The sequence below is a fragment of the Melanerpes formicivorus genome, unplaced genomic scaffold (genome assembly GCF_026170545.1).
Source record: "Melanerpes formicivorus ecotype bairdi unplaced genomic scaffold, bMelFor1.0.p_v2 SCAF_14, whole genome shotgun sequence".
Lineage (NCBI taxonomy): Eukaryota > Metazoa > Chordata > Aves > Piciformes > Picidae > Melanerpes > Melanerpes formicivorus.
Genome location: NW_027142366.1, coordinates 6,918,707 through 6,940,200, shown reverse-complemented (window position 1 = coordinate 6,940,200; position 21,494 = coordinate 6,918,707). Strand labels below are relative to the sequence as shown.

At 43.2% G+C, this 21,494-nt stretch overlaps 1 long non-coding RNA gene across 1 annotated transcript; it reads left to right on the top strand.

Annotated features, from left to right (window-relative positions):
• The first annotated feature begins 2,032 nt into the window (after window positions 1-2,032).
• Window positions 2,033-21,192, top strand: LOC137445553 (uncharacterized). The gene is made up of 6 exons (XR_010988429.1): window positions 2,033-2,176; window positions 9,513-9,640; window positions 9,726-9,815; window positions 10,042-10,139; window positions 17,096-17,157; window positions 21,129-21,192. It is a non-coding gene; the product is annotated as an uncharacterized lncRNA (long non-coding RNA).
• The last annotated feature ends 302 nt before the right edge of the window (window positions 21,193-21,494 follow it).

Genomic DNA, 21,494 nt, shown 5'->3' with positions numbered 1-21,494 from the left:
GTGCTGGTGGACAAAAAGCTCAACATGAGCTCTCAATGTGCTCTTGCAGCCCGCAAAGCCAATCAGATCCTGGGCTGCATCAGGAGAAGTGTGGCCAGCAGGTCGAGGGAGGTGATCCTCCCCCTCTACTCAGCCCTGGTGAGACCCCACCTGGAGTACTGTGTCCAGTTCTGGAGCCCCTATTACAAGAGGGATGTGGAGGTGCTGGAGCATGTCCAGAGAAGGGCCACAAGGATGATCAGAGGGCTGGAGCACCTCTCCTATGAGGACAGACTGAAGGAGTTGGGGCTGTTCAGTCTGCAGAAGAGAAGGCTCCGAGGTGACCTAATTGTGGCCTTCCAGTATCTGAAGGGGGCCTACAGGAAGGCTGGGGAAGGACTTCTCAGGATCTCAGGTAGTGATAGGACTAGGGGGAATGGAATGAAGTTGGAGGTGCGGAGATTCAGGCTGGATGTGAGGAGGAGGTTCTTCACCATGAGAGTGGTGAAACCCTGGAATGGGTTGTCCAGGGAGGTGGTCGAGGCCCCGTCCCTGGGGGTGTTTAAGAGCAGGCTGGATGAGGCTCTGTCCAGCCTGATCTAGTGTGGGGTGTCCCTGCCCATGGCAGGGGCGTTGGAACTAGATGATCCTTGTGGTCCCTTCCAACCCTGAATGAAACTATGAAACTATGAAACCTCCTCAACAGAAACAGGCAGCCTCAGAGCAGGATGTTTTCCCCAGCAAGCTCAACCAGTGGAAACTGAAGAGATAGAACTGGCAAACCCAGAAGGGTGGTCTTCTCTGAAGGTGTGTAGCAGTTCCCATCACCTCTGCTGGAAGAGGTGCTTGGCTTGGATGCACAGCTCTGTTAGTGCACCTGCTACGACTAGCATCCACTAGACCATGCTGTGATTTTTATTTCAGGTAGCAGCAGGTTCCCAAGAAGGAAACACTTAGCAAAGATGAGAGGAATTTACTCTGGACTGTCACAGGTTAATCCGAGAAGAGTATTTCTTAGTGACAAGACTAAATAAGAACAATTTTGTCAGCTAAGGTTCTCCTACCTAGCAAAAAGCCATCTTTCTTGCCTGCCATGCCTCTGCCAGTCTTCTATCTTTAAAGGAAATTAATAAAATTATTACTGTGGCAGTTTCTTAAAACATCCTTAGTGCCTTCTCAGGCATTTAAACCATTTTCTTGCATATTGAAAGCAGCTGCATGGGGAAAGGAAAGCTCCTGCTGCTTCTGCAAAGCAGTATGTATAACATCACAGCTGGAAATAGCATGTTTTATGAACTCGATTTATCCCCTCTGCTGTGTGGCATCAATCCTGCTTCCTCGCTCCATGGCCTGCCCATGCATTTTTGATGGCCTCATCCTTCCAGGTCCTGAACAAGGTGCAGAGGAAGGATTTAATTAAAAGCAAACATTGGTTGAGAGATTTCTAACTCTTCCACCTCTTCTGCTGCCTAGCAGGAGGAAGCACAAAGTGGTAGGAATCAGTAAAGATATTTCCTACTGACTGGAATTCTCAGGTACTCACAATACCTAATGCATCATTTTGGAGTCACAGTTGTAAGCCTTGCAAAGCAGCAGAGGGTAATGCCTCACATAGGACAGAATCCTCTGTTTGCTCTGTTTTATAACACCTAGTGGAGGACAAGGTCAGGCTTGATGGGGCTCTGAGCAACCTGATCTAGTGGAAGTTGTCCCTGCTGACTGGAGGTGGGGAGGACTAGATGACCCTTCCAACCCAAACCACTCCATGACAAACTTCCATGACTTCCATATTCTGTTGTTTATTCCTCTCAGACAATGCATTTTGTTGCCAATTTTAATGAATTGCCAACTCTTTCTCTTTTTTTTCTCTGCTCTGTTTTTTTTTGCCAGCTGCACAGTCCCTCTTCTGAAAGAACCTGAGTCCTTCACAGTCCTTTGTTTTTTTTCTTGTCCCCAGGCCCTGTGCAGGGAAGCTTGATAGATAACTGAGGTGGAGGAAAAGAATGGTGTATGTGAACAACTTAACTGATTAAAATCTGTAGGAGCTAAATGTTTGTAACTGAACAAGCTGTTTGCTGTCATGCAGGACTAGAAGTAAGGAAACCCAGGATGGAGCCATGCACCTAGATCGTGGCTCAAGCTGCCAGTTCAGTCTTACTTGCACTGCTGAGTGGCTTTGGATATGATCCTCTCCACTGTGAGTATTAAAAGGCAGGGATGTTTTTTCCTGTTTCTCACCTTAGAAAAATCTAGGTATCACTTTAGATGCCCAAGCATCTAGTCCTGTGATGAACATTAAATACTGAACTACAAAACCTTGAGTAGCTCTCTAGTTCTCTGACCTAATTTTGTGCTATGTGATTATTTTCACCAGGGTAACACTTGCACAGTGATCAGAAGCCTGCTATGGCTGTTACTGTATAAGCCCACAGTGAGGTGTCCCTGTCCAGCAATTTGAAACACCTGAGATGTTTAAGAGATGGGAAAGCTTTGTTTGAACAATGGGGGAACTGAAGCATGCTCATTAAATATTTCATCCAGCATTACACAGGCAGTCTGTGGGGGGTCTGGAAAATACTTCTGCCTTCAGTCTTATCCCTGTGTCTTAACAGTAGGGCTCCTGCCACTCCTGTACACAAACCTGATATCTATATAGCCCAGTGACAGTTACTAATTAACAAAAAAGCTGGTTTGCTTTATGAAGTGTTGGAATATTTTATCTTTTCATGTCTGTTGTGGTGTCCTTCTCTCCCAGCATGAGAGGGAAAGAGAGGAAGATCATCCAGATACTCAGGTCTTTATTAATGAGAAGTTCAGCCAAGCATGCACTGGTTTTCCCATCACTCTGTGCTGTGGTTATCTGCAGAACAAGAATAGAAAATGAATATTTAATCTTTAAAAGGGGCTTTGGAAGATTGCTTCAACCTTTCCCCTGCCACAGCTGAGCTCTGCTTCCGTCCCAAAATGTTCTAAGTAACTTTGGTTTCAAAGATGGACATATGCACGATGCTGGAACCATGTAAAAGCAGCCCTAGGAACTAGCTGATGAGAGAGATTTTCACATGAAAACAAGACTGGAAAGCGTTTCCCTTTCAACTTTTTCCCCCCTCTTCCTTTTTCCTGACAAAGAAAAATGGAACTGTGCATGTTGGGAGGGAGTGAAGGTCAGATGAGGAGGACTATTCCTTGAATATTAAGAAGAAATGCTAACTCCTAACTCGGTGTGGGCTGAATTCTTTCCCTGTGTCACTGTGACTTCGTGGGCTCCCAAAGAATTACTTGCATCTTGATTTTCACTGAAACTTTTATGAAGGAGCAAACAGATTTTCAGTAGTCTGTGGAGATTCCACCTAGATCAGCAACAACCTTAATTAGTCCTGCTGCTGGAACACATTCAATTGTGGTCTCTTAAGATAATCTTGCTCCTTCAGGAGTGACCTGATTTTAGGCTGGAAGAAGATGAGGTTGTATAACCTTGTGGTGGTATTGGCTTGCCTGTATTTTCTGATGATGCATTTAAAACATAGAAGTTGCCTGACGGGAAAGAGAAGATATAAAAGACCATTTTCCAGTATAGTGGGAAGATGGTGGTCAAAGCTTATGCAGCTGTAGGGTTTTTTTTTTTTCCTTTAAACCTCAATTCCTGCTAGAAGAAATGGTTGCTTTATGATCATACTTATTAGGTTCAAACACATTCTTAATTTGCCTGCATGTTTCCCTTCAGTCTGGAGTGTGCTGTCATGCACAGCAGCTGCCTCATCCACATCACACTCTCTGCCCTCACAGAGGTGGAGGAACTTCCCTGGTAGAGGAGAGAGAGATTGCAGGGCCTGGGTTACTAGCTGGCTTGTACAACCCAGTGCCAAGCAGTCAGGGTGGTGGAAGGATAAGATGGTTTGTAATGGGAGCTGGAGTTGTTTAGGCTGGAAAAGAAGAGGCTCAGGGGAGGAGGAGGCTCAAGGGAGACATTATTGCTCTCTACAGCTTCCTGAAAGGAGGTTGTAGACAGGTAGGGGTTGGCCTCTTCTCTCAGACAACCAGTGGCAGAACAAGAGGACAGTCTCAAGATGTGCCAGGGGAAGTTTAGGCTCAAGGAGAGGAGAAAGTTCTTCCCAGAAAGAGTAACTGGCCATGGGAATGTGCTGCCCAGAGAGGTGGTGGAGTCATAGTCCCTGGAGGTGTTAAAAAAGGATTGGATGTGGCACTTGGAGCCATGGTTTAGTTGTCATGAGGTGTCAGGTATTGGGTAATAGGTTGGACTTGATGATCTCTGAGGTCTTTTCCAGCTTGGCTGATTCTATGAACCGAAAGAAGATTAAGGAGTGGGCTGTGCAGCACTGGCCAGTTATAGCATTTCAGGATGATTCAGTCAGATTTGTCTCAGCTGAACACAAAGTGCCTCTGGCTACTCCACTTCATTAGGTATCTACACACAGTCTGAATGATATTCCTAATGGATTGAGGTTGATCTAACTGTAATAGGAACTCAATTTGCTTTCATGTAGGAACTTCTGGATTCCAAGGGCTGTCGTTCCCCTTCCCCAGACAAAGGCAGAGTGATGAAAATAGCTGCCAGGTATACAGAGGAGATTTGAAATAGTCTTAGCAGGCCTCCCATCACACTGCTGTCCCTAGGAGATAGATACTGGGGAGTGCCTGGCACCACTCAGAGTCTGAGTGCTCCATATCACCACAGGAGTCATAGGCACTTAATACTTTACAGGAGATGTTTATGGCATCAATCTCTAGGGCAGCATGTGAATTAGAAAAATGATTATGTGTGTACCTGTCCTTGCTGTTAATTACCTTGCCATTGAATAAAAGAAAGCAACACAAAATGGCCTTAGGAAATATTTAGACTAGCTGGAACATAAGGTTAAAGGTTTCTAATCTACTTTATGATGAATAGTCCCAATAGTGCTGCGGGAGATGAGGTGGAAGGAGCAGGGGGTTAGGGAAAGTTCTTTCTCTTTTCGGTTATAATGTGGCTAGAAAACTTTCAGAGTACAAACTAACTGCAAAGTTCCAGCAACTCTCCATCTGCAGTGCAGCTGCAGTCCCTCTCCCTGAGATTTGCACAACATTGCAGCAGTCTCTTGTTGCTGGAAGAGCAGAAGTAAGCTTTCGTAGTGAAGCTGAACATATTTATAGGTTGGACTTGATGATGTCTGAGGTCTTTTCCAACCTGGTTGATTCTGTGATTCTGTGTCATGAAAGTGAAATCTTGCTTTAATTACTTTTCTTTTGTTTTCAAGGGGTAATGATTCTGCTCCTCAGAGATGTCTTGAATTGCAATAAGAAGGATACCTTCTACCTTCTAATGTACCCCTCTGTTTGAGAGCTTGTCCCCTTCAAAGCTACTCTTTCCAGCTCAGTAACTTCAGTGTACAAATAACATGCCAAGAAAATATTGTGGCTTTTAAGGTTGTTTTGCTTTTATTTTTAAATATTCTTGAGTCTTCATGTGGAGAAACTTCTGTACTTATAGATAAGAACTTCAGTAGTGGAAGACAGAATACAGAATTAACCAGGTTGGAAAAGACCTTCGAGATTATCAAGTCCGACCTATCACCCAACACCATCTAATCAACTAAACCATGGCACCAAGTGCCTCATCTAGTCTCTTTTGAAATACTTCCAGTGATGGTGACTCCACCACCTCCTTGGGCAGCACATTCCAATGGCCAATCACTCTCTCTGTATAGAATTTCTTCCTTGCATCCAGCCTAAACCTCCCTTGGTGCAGCTTGAGACTGTGTCCTCTTGTTCTGGTGCTGGTTGCCTGGGAGAAGAGGCCAACTCCCACCTAGCTACAACCTCCCTTCAGGTAGTTCTGCCTGGCTGCGCTCCAGGTAGAATAGTAGTAATAATCTTATCTGTTACACTGACCTTCTCTAGAGTCATTCTAGATCTTAAAAATAATTCCAAATTCTAAAGCACATCAGAAATCACTAAGCAAAACCCCAGGCTCCTGATTTTGAAAGTCTAAGACAGGAGGGGAAGGGTCTACTGAGTAATAGAAGGCAGCATTTCACTACTCAGAACTGCTTGAATATTCACAATGCAGAATGTCAGTCAGTCCCTTTCCTCCTCTGCTCTTTTATCTTTCTCTCACTTCTTTATTTTTCCCATCATCAGGTTTTTAAATAATAATCTTCAGAGCCCAGTGATTAAAAAGTCTTTCTTGTGAGCAGTATGAAGACACTGCCATCCTTCATGTTACCCCATGCACACCAGCAGTGATCATCTCTATAAAAATGTGCACAGATTATTAAATGCTGTCATTTATTTCAATGCATTTATTGCCATAAACCATCAATGACAGTTTAATTAAGAGCTTAAATTTTTTATGCTGCAAAGTAGAAATATTTATGAAGGAGCTTGTCAGAGGCAGGGTAGTCAAACAAAACAGGTGCTTTTGCAGAAACACAAATAAAATGTCTAACAGTAAACATTAAAAGAATCAATTATTAATCACAGTTCTTCTCATTCCTATTGAACTGTCTTGCAAATGTTTTGTGCCTAACAGTCTATGGATCTGCAATATTGTCTTATTCCCCCACTTGGCCTTCCTACTTGTGTCCTGTGGTACAGCTGGATAGATTATTTTCTTCAGAAGAACAAAATCCTGGGACCAAGCTAAGATGAAGGTTGTAAACCAATGGGGTAAAGTGTCTGAGTTCTGTCTTTGCCATTTCCTTCTCACGAGCTAATTTTCACTCTTAATGTTAGCATTTCATCACTGTTGAGCACAGCAAATGCAGGAACTTCATTACAAACCTTTTGGTGGCCTGTGAAATGGCATCATTTTTTCCTGGCTTTGGCTCATGTTTCCAGTGTTGCAATGAAGTCACATAAAGCTGTCTGTCATCTGAGACACCTTAGGTTTCTTGCTTAGTCCAGTTAGGAGATGTCTGGGAGACTGGAGCAGGAGGTGAGGCTGCAATGTTCCCTCGGTGAGGCAGACTCTACCTGGTGCTTTATCACTGCTGAACGTTCATCTTCCCTTCCCTTCCCTTCCCTTCCCTTCCCTTCCCTTCCCTTCCCTTCCCTTCCCTTCCCTTCCCTTCCCTTCCCTTCCCTTCCCTTCCCTTCCCTTCCCTTCCCTTCCCTTCCCTTCCCTTCCCTTCCCTTCCCTTCCCTTCCCTTCCCTTCCCTTCCCTTCCCTTCCCTTCCCTTCCCTTCCCTTCCCTTCCCTTCCCTTCCCTTCCCTTCCCTTCCCTTCCCTTCCCTTCCCTTCCCTTCCCTTCCCTTCCCTTCCCTTCCCTTCCCTTCCCATCCCCTTTTTATATAAAGCTAAACCCACCAGATGAACTGCTTCTCTAAATGCTGTGCTCTCACAGCTAAACTCTGTGGTTTCCTGTCAAACGTTTTCTGAACCAATAAGACTATGCAGATTAATTAATCTTTACTATACCTTCACAGTCATTGTGGCAGTGTTATTGTTGCAGAACTTAGTATGCCAGGTAAATAACCTCTGTTTCATTGATCTATCATCCTGTTTCACTGTAATCAACTGCCAAGTGACTTTGTTTTCTCACTCCAAACTCCTAATGGAGCTATTCACATTTTTTCCATCAACTATTGTTAAGCTCAGTGGGTGAACTTGGCTGGCAAAAGTCCCGCTGGTTGCAGTGGAGGCCAGATTCCACATATTGCTGTTTCTCTGTTAATTAGTGGATTTATGTTTTTTCCCTTTCCAGTCTTCACAAACAATTGAAGCAACTGCAGTGGGTGCCTCTCATGCTGTCTGCTGCTTAAGAGAGTGAGGGAAGGAATTAAGCTGTTTAAAACACATTTATTCTTTGTGATGTAAATGTGATGACTTAATTCTAGGTACAAAACAGCTAGCAAGTTGGTCTGCCAGCTTTGCCAGTGTTGCAGTACATGAAAATAATGAGTGCCTCAAATATAGAGGGTTCCAGTAACTCAAACAGTGGAAACAAGTCCCTTTTTTTGTAGCTCTTTGATTAGAGGCTCAAAATGCTTTGTACAGTGCTGGCTGTAATACCAATCCTGTCTTCATCTCAAGTTAGCAAAAAACTGTGGGGCTGCTGATTAAAAGTCTTGGTGCCTTTGGAGAAGGATAGCATATTCCTTCTTAATGCTTCCCTCCACAGACATTTTTCACTAATATTGTGGATTTCTATTTTTTTTTCCCCCTTTTGCTAAGCTCTCCTTAACTTTCAGATTACAGAAGCACTATTCTTTCTCCTGGTTTAGTGCCCCAAATCGTTCCTTGCTGGAAGCTGCAGAGAATAAGTGAGAATAAGACTCAAAACACAGGGCAAAGCTCTCATTTTGCTGTTGGGGGGTGTGAGGGGAAAATAGCCACCCTCAGAGCAGCCACTGCTTGGTTAGCAATAAAATACTGCAGAGTGTCACCTAGAGTGCTCCCTCTCTCCCTTCTTTTTAACTATTCTTTTTATTCATCTCCATTAAGTCAGCCAGTAAACTAATGAGGCAAAGTCATGTGCCTACGGATAACATGATCAAAAGTCCCTCAGGTTGATATTAACCTTTGTATTGATTCAATCAAAGAGCCTCATGTGATTCCTCAAGCTGCTGTATGCTAGGTGGGAAGGGAGTGCAGCTGAACGTTGTTAATCCTTGTAGCAGTATAATTAAGCAAAGTTTTGATAAGAACCATAGAATCATAGGGGTTGGAAGGGACCTCTAGAGATCATCCAGTCCAAGCCCTCCACCAAAGCAGGATCACCTAGGATAAGAGTATTATAGCAAAGATGCTCACTCTGATATATATAGGTTATAGTATGATAATTACAGAAAATGGACCTGATTTTTCTTTCATCTTGCCTCTACCTTTTAAAGTTCAGTAGTTATCCTACTTCTCCTGAAAAGTATATCCTCCTCTTCATCCCTTCCTCAATCAGCTGCTGTTTTAAACACAGCTGGGTTTTTTAAATCACCTATCAGCATTTGCTTGACCAGCTCAAAAACCACATCCTTTATTGCCTTGTGACTTTTGGGATCATGTCTTACTAAATCAGCAAATGAAGGAAAGTATTGAAATCATCTCTCTGAACCCCAGAAACAGAACAGTGGTGGTAGTGCAATGGGACAAGGTGGTCAATAATCTGAATGGGAACAGGAGGCTGAAATTGGCAGATCATCAGTACAGGCTTTTACTAATGATGTTGCTCTGCTCCTTCACCCCCTTGTTTTTAATGCAAAGGGCTTTACTGGTTGCCTGAACCTACCCTGCATACTCTATTTAGGTAGCACTTCCTCCATTAAAGAAACTTGCTTTAGAAATGCTGCATAGAGTAATCTCTTTATGGGGAGTATGCAGCCCCCACCCTGCATTTGCACAATGAGTTTTGAGAGCAGGGATATTCTCTAGTAACAGAAAGGGCTCTTTCTAGTCCTTTAAGAGTGTAGAGTGTCAGAGGTGGGTGTTGTAGGATGTATTGCTTCTAGCAGAAGAGATGGCAGAATCTAATTAGCCACAAACTAGCTAACATATAAATTTGCTACAACAATAGATTTACTGTTGCTAATTCTAAATGCAGCATCATGGAGACCACTGCAAAGAGCCTTGAGGGGACTGGCTTGCTTTCAGAGAGCTGTCATTAAGGGGAATTTCCATTCAAGCCCCTTCTTTGTGAGATTTGGATTGTGGCCCTGTGGTGTGTAACAGGTGAGCATCTACAAGTCCTTAGAAATCCCTTCCCTTTCTTCTGCAATATTTTGCCCCCTTTTAAATGCTTTTTTTTCATTTCTAGTGCCCTTTGGACCTCCTGTGTTCCTCTGAAGACTGCTCATAGCTCTGGGAATATTTGCTTGTTGCCAGTAGAGTGTGTTCATCATATTTGGTGGGTTTTTTTAATGAGCACATTTTAGAGGGGGGGTAAAAAAAAACCCAAGCAAAAAAAACCCAAAACCCCAAACAACAAAAAACCTAACCCAAACTATTATGTGCGACTTGTGGTGTCAGAGAAGCTAATTTAAAAATAATAGGGAGGAAACTACTCAGAAGAGTATAACTGGAATTGAAGCCAAATGAAAAATCTTAGCTTTGTCCTTCTTTACTTTCTCCAGAGTTTTGGAGCGCTGTGGGATGGCATTTGTAATATGTGTGAACTAAACCACAAGAGCCAAAGTCATCTGAGCATGGTAATACTAAGCATACAACAATAGTAAGTATACAGTAATAGTAAGTATACAACTCTTGTGGCTTGTGTACCTGCATAATTGCAGCCCTTTCAATGTGTGTTTTAGCCATTTGTGCCATTTTGAAAAGCATAGATTTTTTTTTAAGTAGCTTTTGCATTTTGTAAGAGCAGTCTAAATAATGTATTAGGAAACCTTTCTATTCCTGTATCATTATCAAGAGCTGCTCTTGATATTCCTTGTTGCAGCTCCTGTGTAATTTCATTGTTTGTTGGTAGAATCAGAGAATCCTGTTGGTTGGAAAAGGACTCTATGATCATAGAGTCCAACCCAACACCACCATGGCATTTAAACCATGTCCTGAAGTGCCAACTCTACACAATTTTTGAACACCTCCAGTGATGGTGACTCCACCACCTCCCTGGGCAGCACATTCCAATGGCAAATCACTCTTTCTATTAAGAACTTCTTCCTAACATCCAGTCTAAACCTCCCCTGGTGCAGCTTGAGACCGTGTCCTCTTTTTCTGGTGCTGGTATTCCACAGTGTCCTCCTCCCTCCCCTCTGAACACAGTCAAACCAATATCATCTTGCACTGCCTGCATTTAGAAATGCACCAGAATAGCTGCCAAGGAGTATCTGAAGCATTCATGCTTATTGACTTTGAGGCAGTGAGGATTTCACTCTTAAACTGACACTTTCTTGGTGGTGTGGTTAAAAGCTAGCTGGCCTAGTGTGAAGCTTAGAGTGTGATTTCCTAGCCCATCCCTGGTGGCTGGCTCTGACTGTTCTGAGATGATGAGAGGTCATGGGAATGCGTTTAGTGTGGCAAGTGGCCAGAGCTAATGCCCCTAAATGGCAGATGATGTGCAGTTGTGTTAGTCCTGTTGCTTAAAGGGCTTTCTGGCATGGTATCACAAACTGGCCTACTCTCATACCACTTTAAGGTAGTGTGTACAGTGACTCCAGGTTCTGGGTCTGAGCAGTAGTCTTTGAGGAACCTGCAGGTTTTCTGCTAAGAGCTGTCTAGTACTACGCTGTACATGAGGATGACCTGTGTAACCTCTGATAAGGAGTTGGAGCAATTCTAGTGGTAGGATTAGGAAATGGCATTCTCTGGCTTGCTGTGTGGATGGATGGCTTCAGGGGAACCCTTACATGTGCTGTGAGGTGAAGAAGAGGGTTCTCTTCCTATGTTGCCACATGGTGACTCCTCATCAAGTGATGCTTTACAGTCCATAGAGACAGTATGAATTACCTCTCTTGAGCTCTCTTTCACGACGATGGATGACCACCTTGTGTTAGCCACAGCTCTTGCACTTCTTCTTCCAAATCTATAGAAACATGAGGTGAAATACAATCTTGAGTTATTTTTGTTGTGTTTTTCTGAGCTGTGGAATTTTTAAATTATATATATATATTTAATAGCTCAAATGTCCCCTGCAGTGTGCTCAGAATGAAAATCAATCAAGGCTCCTGTGGATAAAACATTGTGTGATGGTGTAATGAAAACCATGCATACATACAGTGGGGCCAGATTGAAGTTACATGGGCAGTTCTAATTCTGGCAGTTCTTAATTTTGGAGTGCCTGGCTTGGCAATAAAATGCTGTTTTATTATAGTTCTTGGATATAATTGAAAATGTACTGGGAGACGAACAAGTGGAGTAAGAAACAACGCTGAAGATAATTACAAGCAGATCTTCATTTCAAGCGGAGAAGTTAATCTTTCTTTGGGCTCTTGGGCCTGTTTTAGCAGGGTAATTAGCCATAGACCCTGTGGCTTTTGACTCCCAGTCCCAGCTCAAACCTCTGTGTCCTAATAAATGAGGACACACAGTTCTGTGACTGGGAGAAGCTGTCAGAGGCACATGTATTATGCATGTTTGAACCATAGGGAAAGTAGAGGGAGTTGAGCTGCACTCTGCTTACTTCAGCAAGGACATGCATCTGACTGGCTTCAATGATGTGAAGAACCACTAAAGCAATTTAATTCATGTGAGTGAATGCATTATATTAGACCTCTTTCTTTCCTTTTCCTTTACATTGTCTTTTTTTTGCAAAAGCACACAGACATAGCTGAATGTAGCCTGGCAGAGCTGTAAAACAACTTAATATGATTGCTCCTTTAGTACACGTTGGTTTGGGGTCATTGTATTCAGTCCTGCTTCCTTTACTCTAGTTAGATAGGTGTTACCAGACATGAGTCACACTTGAATGCCCTTTTGCTATGAATCTGGTACAAGCAGTTATTTCTGACTCCCTCTTGTTCAAAAACAGATCCTGTGTTCTAGAAGCAGGCCCTTGATGTTTTTTTTTCCCCATTTCCTTTGCCCTCTAAGGCTCAAACACCCCTCCCGTAAAGTCTCCTTCAGAAGATATTTGGGAGGGGATAGCTCTCTGGCCACCATTAGTGCTGTAGAAATGAAGTTTGCGTGTTTGCAATAGCAGGGAAGGGTTCTCATCTCTGACAATAGCTTGCTGGCCCATTTCATATGATCAAATCCAACCCTTTTAAAAACTAAACGAGGCTAACAATGGGGGAAATTTGAGTATAGTGGTCCTGGGCTGAACTGCATGATTAGTGGGCCTGATAGCTACAGTCTGTGTGCCAAGCCCTGCAGGATCACTCTGAAAATACCAGCCTCAGAGTGCTGGCCTTTTTTTTCTTGTTCTTTTTCCTTTTTTCTTTTCTTTTCTTTTCAAGAATACTTACAATAAGAATGGATAAAGATTATGGAAAAAATCCCAAAGCAAAGGATAACTTGTGAAATACATTCCTCCCAGACAACTGAAAGAGAAGGCTTTTGCCAAGCTAGGAAGTTAAACAGTGAATGCAAGTTCTGAAAGATGAAAGGGCAATCTAATCATGTAGGGGGAAAAAAGCCCAAAACAACAGCAAAAAACCCAAACCAGCACTATTCTCTGCTTCTTATGGAAGTGGTGTCCTGGCATGCATCAAGAATAGTGTGGCCAGCAGGAGCAGGGAAGTCATTCTGCCCCTGCACTCAGCACTGCTTTGGCCACACCTTGAGTACTGTGTCCAGTTCTGGGCCCCTCAGTTTAAGAAGGACATTGAGACACTTGAACGTGTCCAGAGAAGGGCAACAAGGCTGGGGAGAGGCCTAGAGCACAGCCCTGTGAGGAGAGGCTGAGGGAGCTGGGGGTGTTCAGCCTGGAGAAGAGGAGGCTCAGGGGAGACCTTCTTGCTGTCTACAACTACCTGAAGGGTGGTTGTAGCCAGGAGGGGGTTGGTCTCTTCTCCCAGGCAACCAGCACCAGGACAAGGGGACACAGTCTCAAGCTGTGTCAGGGGAAGTGTAGGCTCAAGGTGAGGAGAAAGTTCTTCACTGTGAGAGTTGTTAGCCTTTGGAATGGGCTGCCCAGGGAGGTGGTGAAGTCACCATTCCTGGAGGTGTTCAAGAGGGGACTGGATGTGGCACTTGGTGCCATGGTTTAGTCATGAGGTCTGTGGTGACAGGTTGGACTTGGTGATCTTTGAGGTCTCTTCCAACCTTGGTGATTCTATGAACTTTTTTCAGGTTTACAGGGTGATCAGTGTTTGACACTGGCTGCTCCTTTTGGTAGAGCTGTTGATGTGAGAATGCATTGCAGGGCTTACCCCTAACGTCAGGCTCAAACAGCTGTCACTGTGCTTCACTTTTGCACTGTTTCTTGGAGGCAGGGGAGACGAAGCCAATGCTAAAAGCCTCCCAATGAAGCTATGGAAGTGAAAACCAAAAGAGCTGCTGGTTCTACGGGAAGATTATTCCCTTTGGTAAACTGTGTGTGCACTGAATGATCTACAATTCAGCCTTACTTTGTTCACAGTTTTCTAACATACTTGGAGAGAATTCACTGGGCTGATCATTAGCACTTCCCTTTTCCCACTCCATTATGGGTTATGCTGCTCCCAATTCTGCTATCCCTCAGCTACAGCAGTGTGATATCAAAAGGTGATCTGCAGAAATACAGAAGCCCACGCAGCAGCCTCACCACTCTCTCTCTGGGGAGTTTCTTACCCTTCTGTTTCTTAGACACATCAAATGTTTTGTTCAGTAGGTAAAACACACTTCAGCACATTTGTTTTTTTTCTCTAAAGGAGATGTGCTGTACAGCTTTATCCTCTCACTGTAAAACTGCAGCAGAGCTGACTAATAGACGCAGTTTGAACCTAAACAAGTATTAAGCTGCTCATTTTGTGTGCGTGTGTGCGCATCTGTGTGCTATAAACGGAAGAGGAAGGATCAAAACTTTACACAGTCTGAAGGTAGCTAAATCTGCTAAATATTGCATGGATGTATTTGCCATCAATAATTCAAAAAATCACGAGTCCAAAATGACAAAAGTCTCACTTGGACAGCTGTAGCTGCAGGCGGAACTGAAAGGTTTTGAGCCGATTGCGGACATGGTGCTTTGTTGACTATAAAGGTTGAAGAACACCTGAGGTCCCTGCAGTCATTAAAAGAGGAGAGCAAAGAATAGTGCTGAAGAAAAGGCAAACTACATTTTAACTTTCACTACAATTACATTGATAGATGTAAGGGTGCTGTGTATCTGCTGCAGCACGAGTAATGCTACCCTGAAATGCCAGATTAATTTAGGAATGTACCAAACACAGTTTTGTGTAGTGAGATCACTTGGCTCCTGTCCTCATTTAATCACTGGATTGGATGCACAGGCAGGAAGGTAGAACATGAACTTCTGTCACCAGGAGATATTGATCCATATGCACACAGGTGCCAGCAGGAGAATGGAAGGAGTGAGAGTGGTGACACTATTCCAGCACTACAGGACTGGCCTCAGTGTGGTGCACAGCAATGAGTCTCTTTTTTTTTGGGGTTTCCCCAAACCTTGCTGGAGGGTGCAGTGCTATAGCAATGACTGTTCAAACACTTGTGAACTTCAGCAGTAGTTTGAGGAACGCCTCTCTCCCAACCTTTCAGATCCCTGTCAGGGAGGCTTCAAATCTAGTGCAGTGGTAGGATACTGAAAGTTGAGTGTTGTGTTCTGTGGGTCTCTTTTTGTTCCACTGAGGTTGAGAAACCTTCAAGAGAAGCTGAAATTGCCGCATGAATTAACTGGAGCATGGGAGAAAACTTTCTTGCCATGCTAGATGGAGGGGGTTTTAAAACAGGTATTTAAAGGTTGTGGGTATTTTGGATGCCTTTATTCCTTTTAAAAATAATTCTTATTTTAACAGCAGCACACCAGAGTGAAAAGATGTTTTAAGCAAGAAAACACCGCTAGTATTTCAGCAGTTTTAAATGAGCGTGTCCAGAGAAGGGCAACAAGGCTGGTGAGAGGCCTTGAACACAAGCCCTATGAGGAGAGGCTGAGGGAGCTGGGATTGTTTAGCCTGGAGAAGAGGAGGCTCAGGGGTGACCTCATTGCCCTCTACAACTACCTGAAGGGTGGCTGTAGCCAGGAAGGGGTTGGCCTCTTCTCCCAGGCAACCAGCACCAGAACAAGGGGACACAGTCTCAAGCTGCGCCAGGGGAGGTTTAGACTCGAGGTGAGTCATTCGGCATTGGAACGGGTTGCCCAGGGAGGTGGTTGAGTCATCGACCCTGGAGGCGTTCAAGGGGAGATTGGACGAGGCACTTGGTGCCATGGTCTAGTCATGGGGTCTGTGTTGATAGGTTGGACTCGATGATCCCCGAGGTCCTTTCCAACCTAAGTGATACTGTGATACTGTGATAAACTGTGATTTTTCTGCATAGGAAATGTGTCCAAAGTGACTATTTTAAGGAAAAGAATGCTTCACTCCATAGCTGGTAACTTTTGGCATGAGGCATAGTTGTCCTGCACCTCTACAAATTCATCAGAGGTTTACTTCAACCCTCCTATTGCTATCAGGAGGTTGTATCCTCGAATTCTCATTGTTCTTCAGCAAAAGAATTGAAGAGAGTTCAAATGAAGGAGCAATGGAGTAGTTTTTTTCAGTCAGTAAAATACCTGTGGCTGTATGGAAGGAGACAGGGGTCAGAAATACATAGGTTATTTCTGGTGAGAGTAGCACACTCTGCTCCCCTAGCAAGGCAAGGTGCTAAAGGCACCTTGACAGTAAGGGGCTTCTGACTGCACGGCTTGTTCATGTGTCCCATCTTATTCAGTAATATTGCTGCTGAGAGTCTGAAAATCCACCATGAGGAACTGAATGGATGCCAAGAAAAGGCCAAATGGCCAAAGGGATATTTCTAGATCAGGAGAGGCAGTGTTTTTCAGTTAAGGACCTGACCAGGCTTCAGTCTTTATTGGCTCAAAAATGAAAATGTTTGACTTAGAAACCCAACTCCTCCTCCTGGAACCTTGGTTAGTGACAGATGCAAATTTAAGTTTGATGTGGAATAGGTTCATGAGTTGGCCCTAGAAGTCCTCAGACTATAAATTCAAGAATATCTTCCTTCAAATTTCCTTCATTTCTAGAATTTCAAATGAACCTAGTGCCTAGCAGAGAACACTCAGTTCACAGCCCTGGTCTTCATAATCACAGATTGTTCTCGCAGTACTTCTGGCTGAAGATCATAAAAGCCTCATCTCATGAAATTTTCAGCTCCATTTCATGCTGCTACACAATCTGGAGGGGAAAAAAAAAAAAACCCAACACCCCAACTTTCTTTTCTTGAATTCTTATCTGAACTTCATTGATACAAAGGTTTTCACTGACTAATAACCTGCAAAGCTCCAATGTATATGTGAGCGATTCTATTAAATTTAAACATCAATGACATTACTCAGGTGAATAACTTTCAAAGATCAGTCACTTTAAAGTGTGCAGATAAAATTCTGATCATTTCTCAGAGCTCTCTTTGAACTAAATGATGCTTCTAAGACCAGAGGATGAAATCTTGCCATTTTGATGCCATGTATTGTCTGACTTCTTACAAGGGCTTCATACAAAACCCATGGAAATAATTGGATCGGTTCTTTGGTGAGTAGGACAGACCCAAGTTCTCAGCCTGGAAATGTTCTCTTCCTAGGAGCTGGCCTAAGTCCTGTGAAGTCTCTTGGACTTTAAAGAAGATGTGCTGCCTGTGAAAAGGTCAGGATTTCCCCAGAGTTATCATCAATGCACCCTGAAGCCAGCAAGTGCCTTTGCCACTGGCCCTGGAGAGCCTCTATGTTAGATTAAAAGTGATACATTTAAAACTGAAATGGTCAAAATTTCCTCTTTAATGTACTACAGATTGAGACTTTTTACCACTACTGACACACTGCTGTCTTCTAAATAGATCTATGCTATGTGAGCAATTAATGCAAATAGCTAATTTACTGTGAACCATTCTCCTCTAGACAACAGGGCTAAGGGTATATGCAGTATATCTATATGCAGTATATTTCCTTTAATGTGCTGTAGCTGCATTATATATTTCACTTACACTTTAATGTAATTATAGGTACAAATTGTTCACATTTGGTCTTATGAAGCCCTGAAAAGTTATGTCTCATGAGTCAGCATGTAATTTCCTTCTGCACAAATTGCAGAATTATGCATTGAAGCTAAGTACACTGAATAATGGTAATTTACAATTGAATTCCTATGGATTTACATATTACAATCACATTAATGCCAAAGGAATCCACAATATTGTCAAATAGGTTAATAATGGTTACTGTTAGCAGAGAGAATGCCAATGGAATTAATAATGATTAACCACTTACTTTAAATGCATGCAAAGTTATGCAGCTACCTTGAAATTATGAAAATTACCAAAGTGTCACAGCAAGTAAAGGCTGGAAAGTGAATTAAATGTCTCTGTTATGAAGGACTGCCCATACACAGCCCTGGGCTTTCTTAGGGAGCTCAGCAGCTGAAAGCTGCTGGAAATCTGGTACTCTTAAAACTGGCATTTGCCCTGTGCATCCAATGTGCTTTCTGTCATTGCATCTTGCATTTGTGGGGTCTGCTCCATTCATCTTCCTCATACCTTTCTTGCAACACAAGGCCAGGCTGACAGATTCCAGAGTTACTCATCTGTGCCATCCTAAAAATCCCTTTTCATCAGTTCTTCAGTGTTAAGACCACTCTTCATGAAGTCCTCTAAGAAAGCCCCATTGTCTCTGAGCTGGCTCATAAATAACCTGGCTGACTTCTTTCTAATCTTTCCCAAAATGCAGGTTGCCCAGGAGAAGCTTCAGAGATAAGCCACCAAAAATAAATGTTGAGAAATTGGTACTGCTTGGAGATTAAACCTTGAATCTAGACACAATGCACTTCATGCATTGTGGTGCCAACTTGGGAAGCTTCAGTGTAGGTTCCTTTCAGTAGCTGTTCCCCCTTGTTTGCATACTGCCAAGTGTACTGAGCCTAGGCAGAGATGGTCTTCTTTACTGTAGACTGGCTGAGGTCACGAGGATCTTCGAGCAGAGGTGACTGGAGCTTTGGTTCATAATTAAACACTGCTAACCCAGCCTCTGCATTGACATGTCCAGCCTTGTAACCATCTCAGAGGACAGTAAGGACTTCTTTGAGGGCTGTGTCCAGAAAAGAAATAGAGTCTGAGTGAGGCACAGGAGCTCCCAAGTCCACAAGAGTTTATATTCCTCTTAGGTGCTTGTAACACAGTGTTAGCACTCAGCTCCTCCTCTTCGAGTATTCACCTGCATGTCAATGGAGCCACATTAAAAAACTGGTTGTGTTCAAGATGTTTAATGGGTTGGTGGTCTAAGAAGAGAATTCAAACACAGTTTTGGAGTGCATGGAAGTGTGTGTGGGGAAAAATGGCACTGCAGATGGATGAGGCTTGTTACTTGTTACGGTCATTAATATTTAACTGTCCTTTTTCACAGGCTATTACCACTTGAATTTGTAGGACGTCAAAGCTTTCCTGATTTGGATGAAAGATAGATTTGATCCAGGCACACTTGAAAATTGCTTAGATTTTATTTTCTGGATCAGAATACTGACAGATATACAGCTGAAAAGCTGAACAGCCCTGGACCTTGGCAGCCTGGCAGTGGGCTTTGCCTTTTACCCTGTTTGATTAGCTGGGGGCAGACTTGGCTGCGTGCAGAAGATCTTGGTGGTTTTTTTTGGTGTGGTGGTCGTTTTGCCCTCCTGCTCTGCATAAGCTAATGCATTCGAGCTGTAAGATCATGTGTTAATGCTTCAGTCAAAGAAGGAACTGATTTTGTTAATCGTTTCAGCCAGGTCAGAGCGGATGGCCACATCCACAAAACCAGGGAGGCCGAATACCCCCAGGCTTTGCACCTGCTTTTAAAAGAGAGAAGCACAGGATGAAAGAAGATGCTTGTTTCTTCCTGCTTCTTTCACAGCAAATGGTTGCTCTCTGTTAGAAAGGACCCTATATACGAGCGCCTTACTGTCAAAGCCTGGTCTTAAAAAGAGAAATAATTATGGTTTGATGAAATAGGAGAAAGAATTAAACTATGACACCACCTGGTCTCTGTATAAGCAGTGGCTAATAAGCCAGTTGCAGAAAGCAGCTGGTTTGCTTTCTTCACCAGTAAAACAAAAGCACGCCTAAGCTCTGATTTAGGAAAACCTTTTGATGAACAGGAAGAGTGTAAGGGAAAAATATTCTTCTAGTCAATTTGCACATTTTATGGGGAATCTGTCTAGAAGGTGGCTGTTACAGAAAGATAAGGATTCTAATTTTGTAATTGAGTGCACTCTGAAAAGACAATTAGGGGCTAATGTGATAAGTAATTGTAAATTATAACAGCAGAAGAAACCTGATTCACAGTCCTCTGTGCAAAACTGTATTTCTGTATTCAAATGATGCATCTGTACTTTTATTTCCCCTGCATGTACATTTTATTCAATAAAGCTAGAAGAAGAGTTTTGCACAGTTTGGATTAAAAAAAAAACAAACACCACCACACAAAAAAACCCCACCAGGAATCCAAAAAATGCTGGAATGCAGATGTGGCTCTCAGCCTCATGCTAATCTCAGAGCAGTGCTGGAACAATGCTGGGCAGGATGATAATTTGGCAGCTCTGCCACTTATAAAGAATTATATGGGTATGGTGTCTGGTATCTCTAGTCTTAGGGGTTTTACAGGATTTGATCTATGCCTTTTTGTCAGGGATAAATGCCCAAGTCAGTGGAGAGCAGGAGGATGTTTTAGTGCCTTTGTCACGGCAAGAGAATGGCGCTGGGATCTGTCTGTGTGAATCCTTTTGGTGCAGGTCAGAGCAATAGTGCCAGCTCTGTGGAGCTGATGCCTCAGGCTAGGAAAAGATGCTTCTTTGATTACGGTGCTGCCTTATTGCTTGGCAGAGATGTGCTCACATCTTCTGTGGTTTTGCCTTGCTGTAGACTTCCCACATGATGTTGCTTCCATTTCTGATCGTTAAAGTAGGGATATTATTGTTACACCACCAGGGAAATGCTGTGATTTTTAGGGAACTAAGTACTCTGTGCCCATGGACTAGGTGTCCTAGCTGCTCTAATGCTGTCCTCCTCTAAATGGGACTGCACTGGCCTTCCATGTGGTTCTGCTCTGAAAAGGTGTCAGTAACACCTACTTGATTACTCTTGGTGCTCCAGGCAGAGTGAAAAACTTTCAGAAGCTCTCTTTCGAACACAGGTAAAGCAGGCACTACTTGAGGTTTGGATAAGCAGTCATGATCTTTCTCTGAGCTCTGCTCTCTTTTTTTTCCTTCTTTTTCTTTTTTTCTTTCTTCCTTTCTTTTTTTCTTTTCCCCCCTTCCCCCCCCCCTTTTTTTAATCTTTTTTTCTTTTTCCTTTTTTTTTTGTTTAATTTTACTATGAACAAACCACTTGAGTGTGTTCTCAAGGAGCTGTAAGTTTATATATACATACAATAAAAACAAGGGAACCCCCCCAAAACAACAACAAAAAAACCCCCAGGCCCCAGAGGTCCCATTGCCTAATGTTCTTAACCCTTCCTCCAAAGGTCCTATGCAAAATATTTCACTAAAGAATTAGCTCTGAATGTTTGGGTGGAAGTGGGGCAAGAGATTTGAGCAGAAATGTCAAGACTTCCTGTAATACCTGGGTGAGTCAACTTTCCTCTGCTTCACAGACTGAGCTGTACTCCAGGCAAAGTGCTACCTGAGGCTGTAGACCAGCTGCCCTCATCAAGGTAGGCTGGTTTTGTACACTAATTATTTCTGTGGTCAGCCAGCAAGTTGTTAACCCTGCTGCTTAGACTTTGTGTTCTTTTCCTCTAAAATGTTTGTGTACCTGTGGATGCGAGGTCCTCAAGCATTTTCTCCTTTCTCAGGATGCTTATATTTCATCTTTATCTTTATTTTTTGCTGTCTACAACTACCTGAAAGGAGGTTGTAGCCAGGTGGGGGTTGGTCTCTCCTCCCAGGCAACCAGCACCAGAACAAGAGGACACAGTCTCAAGCTGCACCAGGGGAGGTTTAGGCTGGATGTTAGGAAG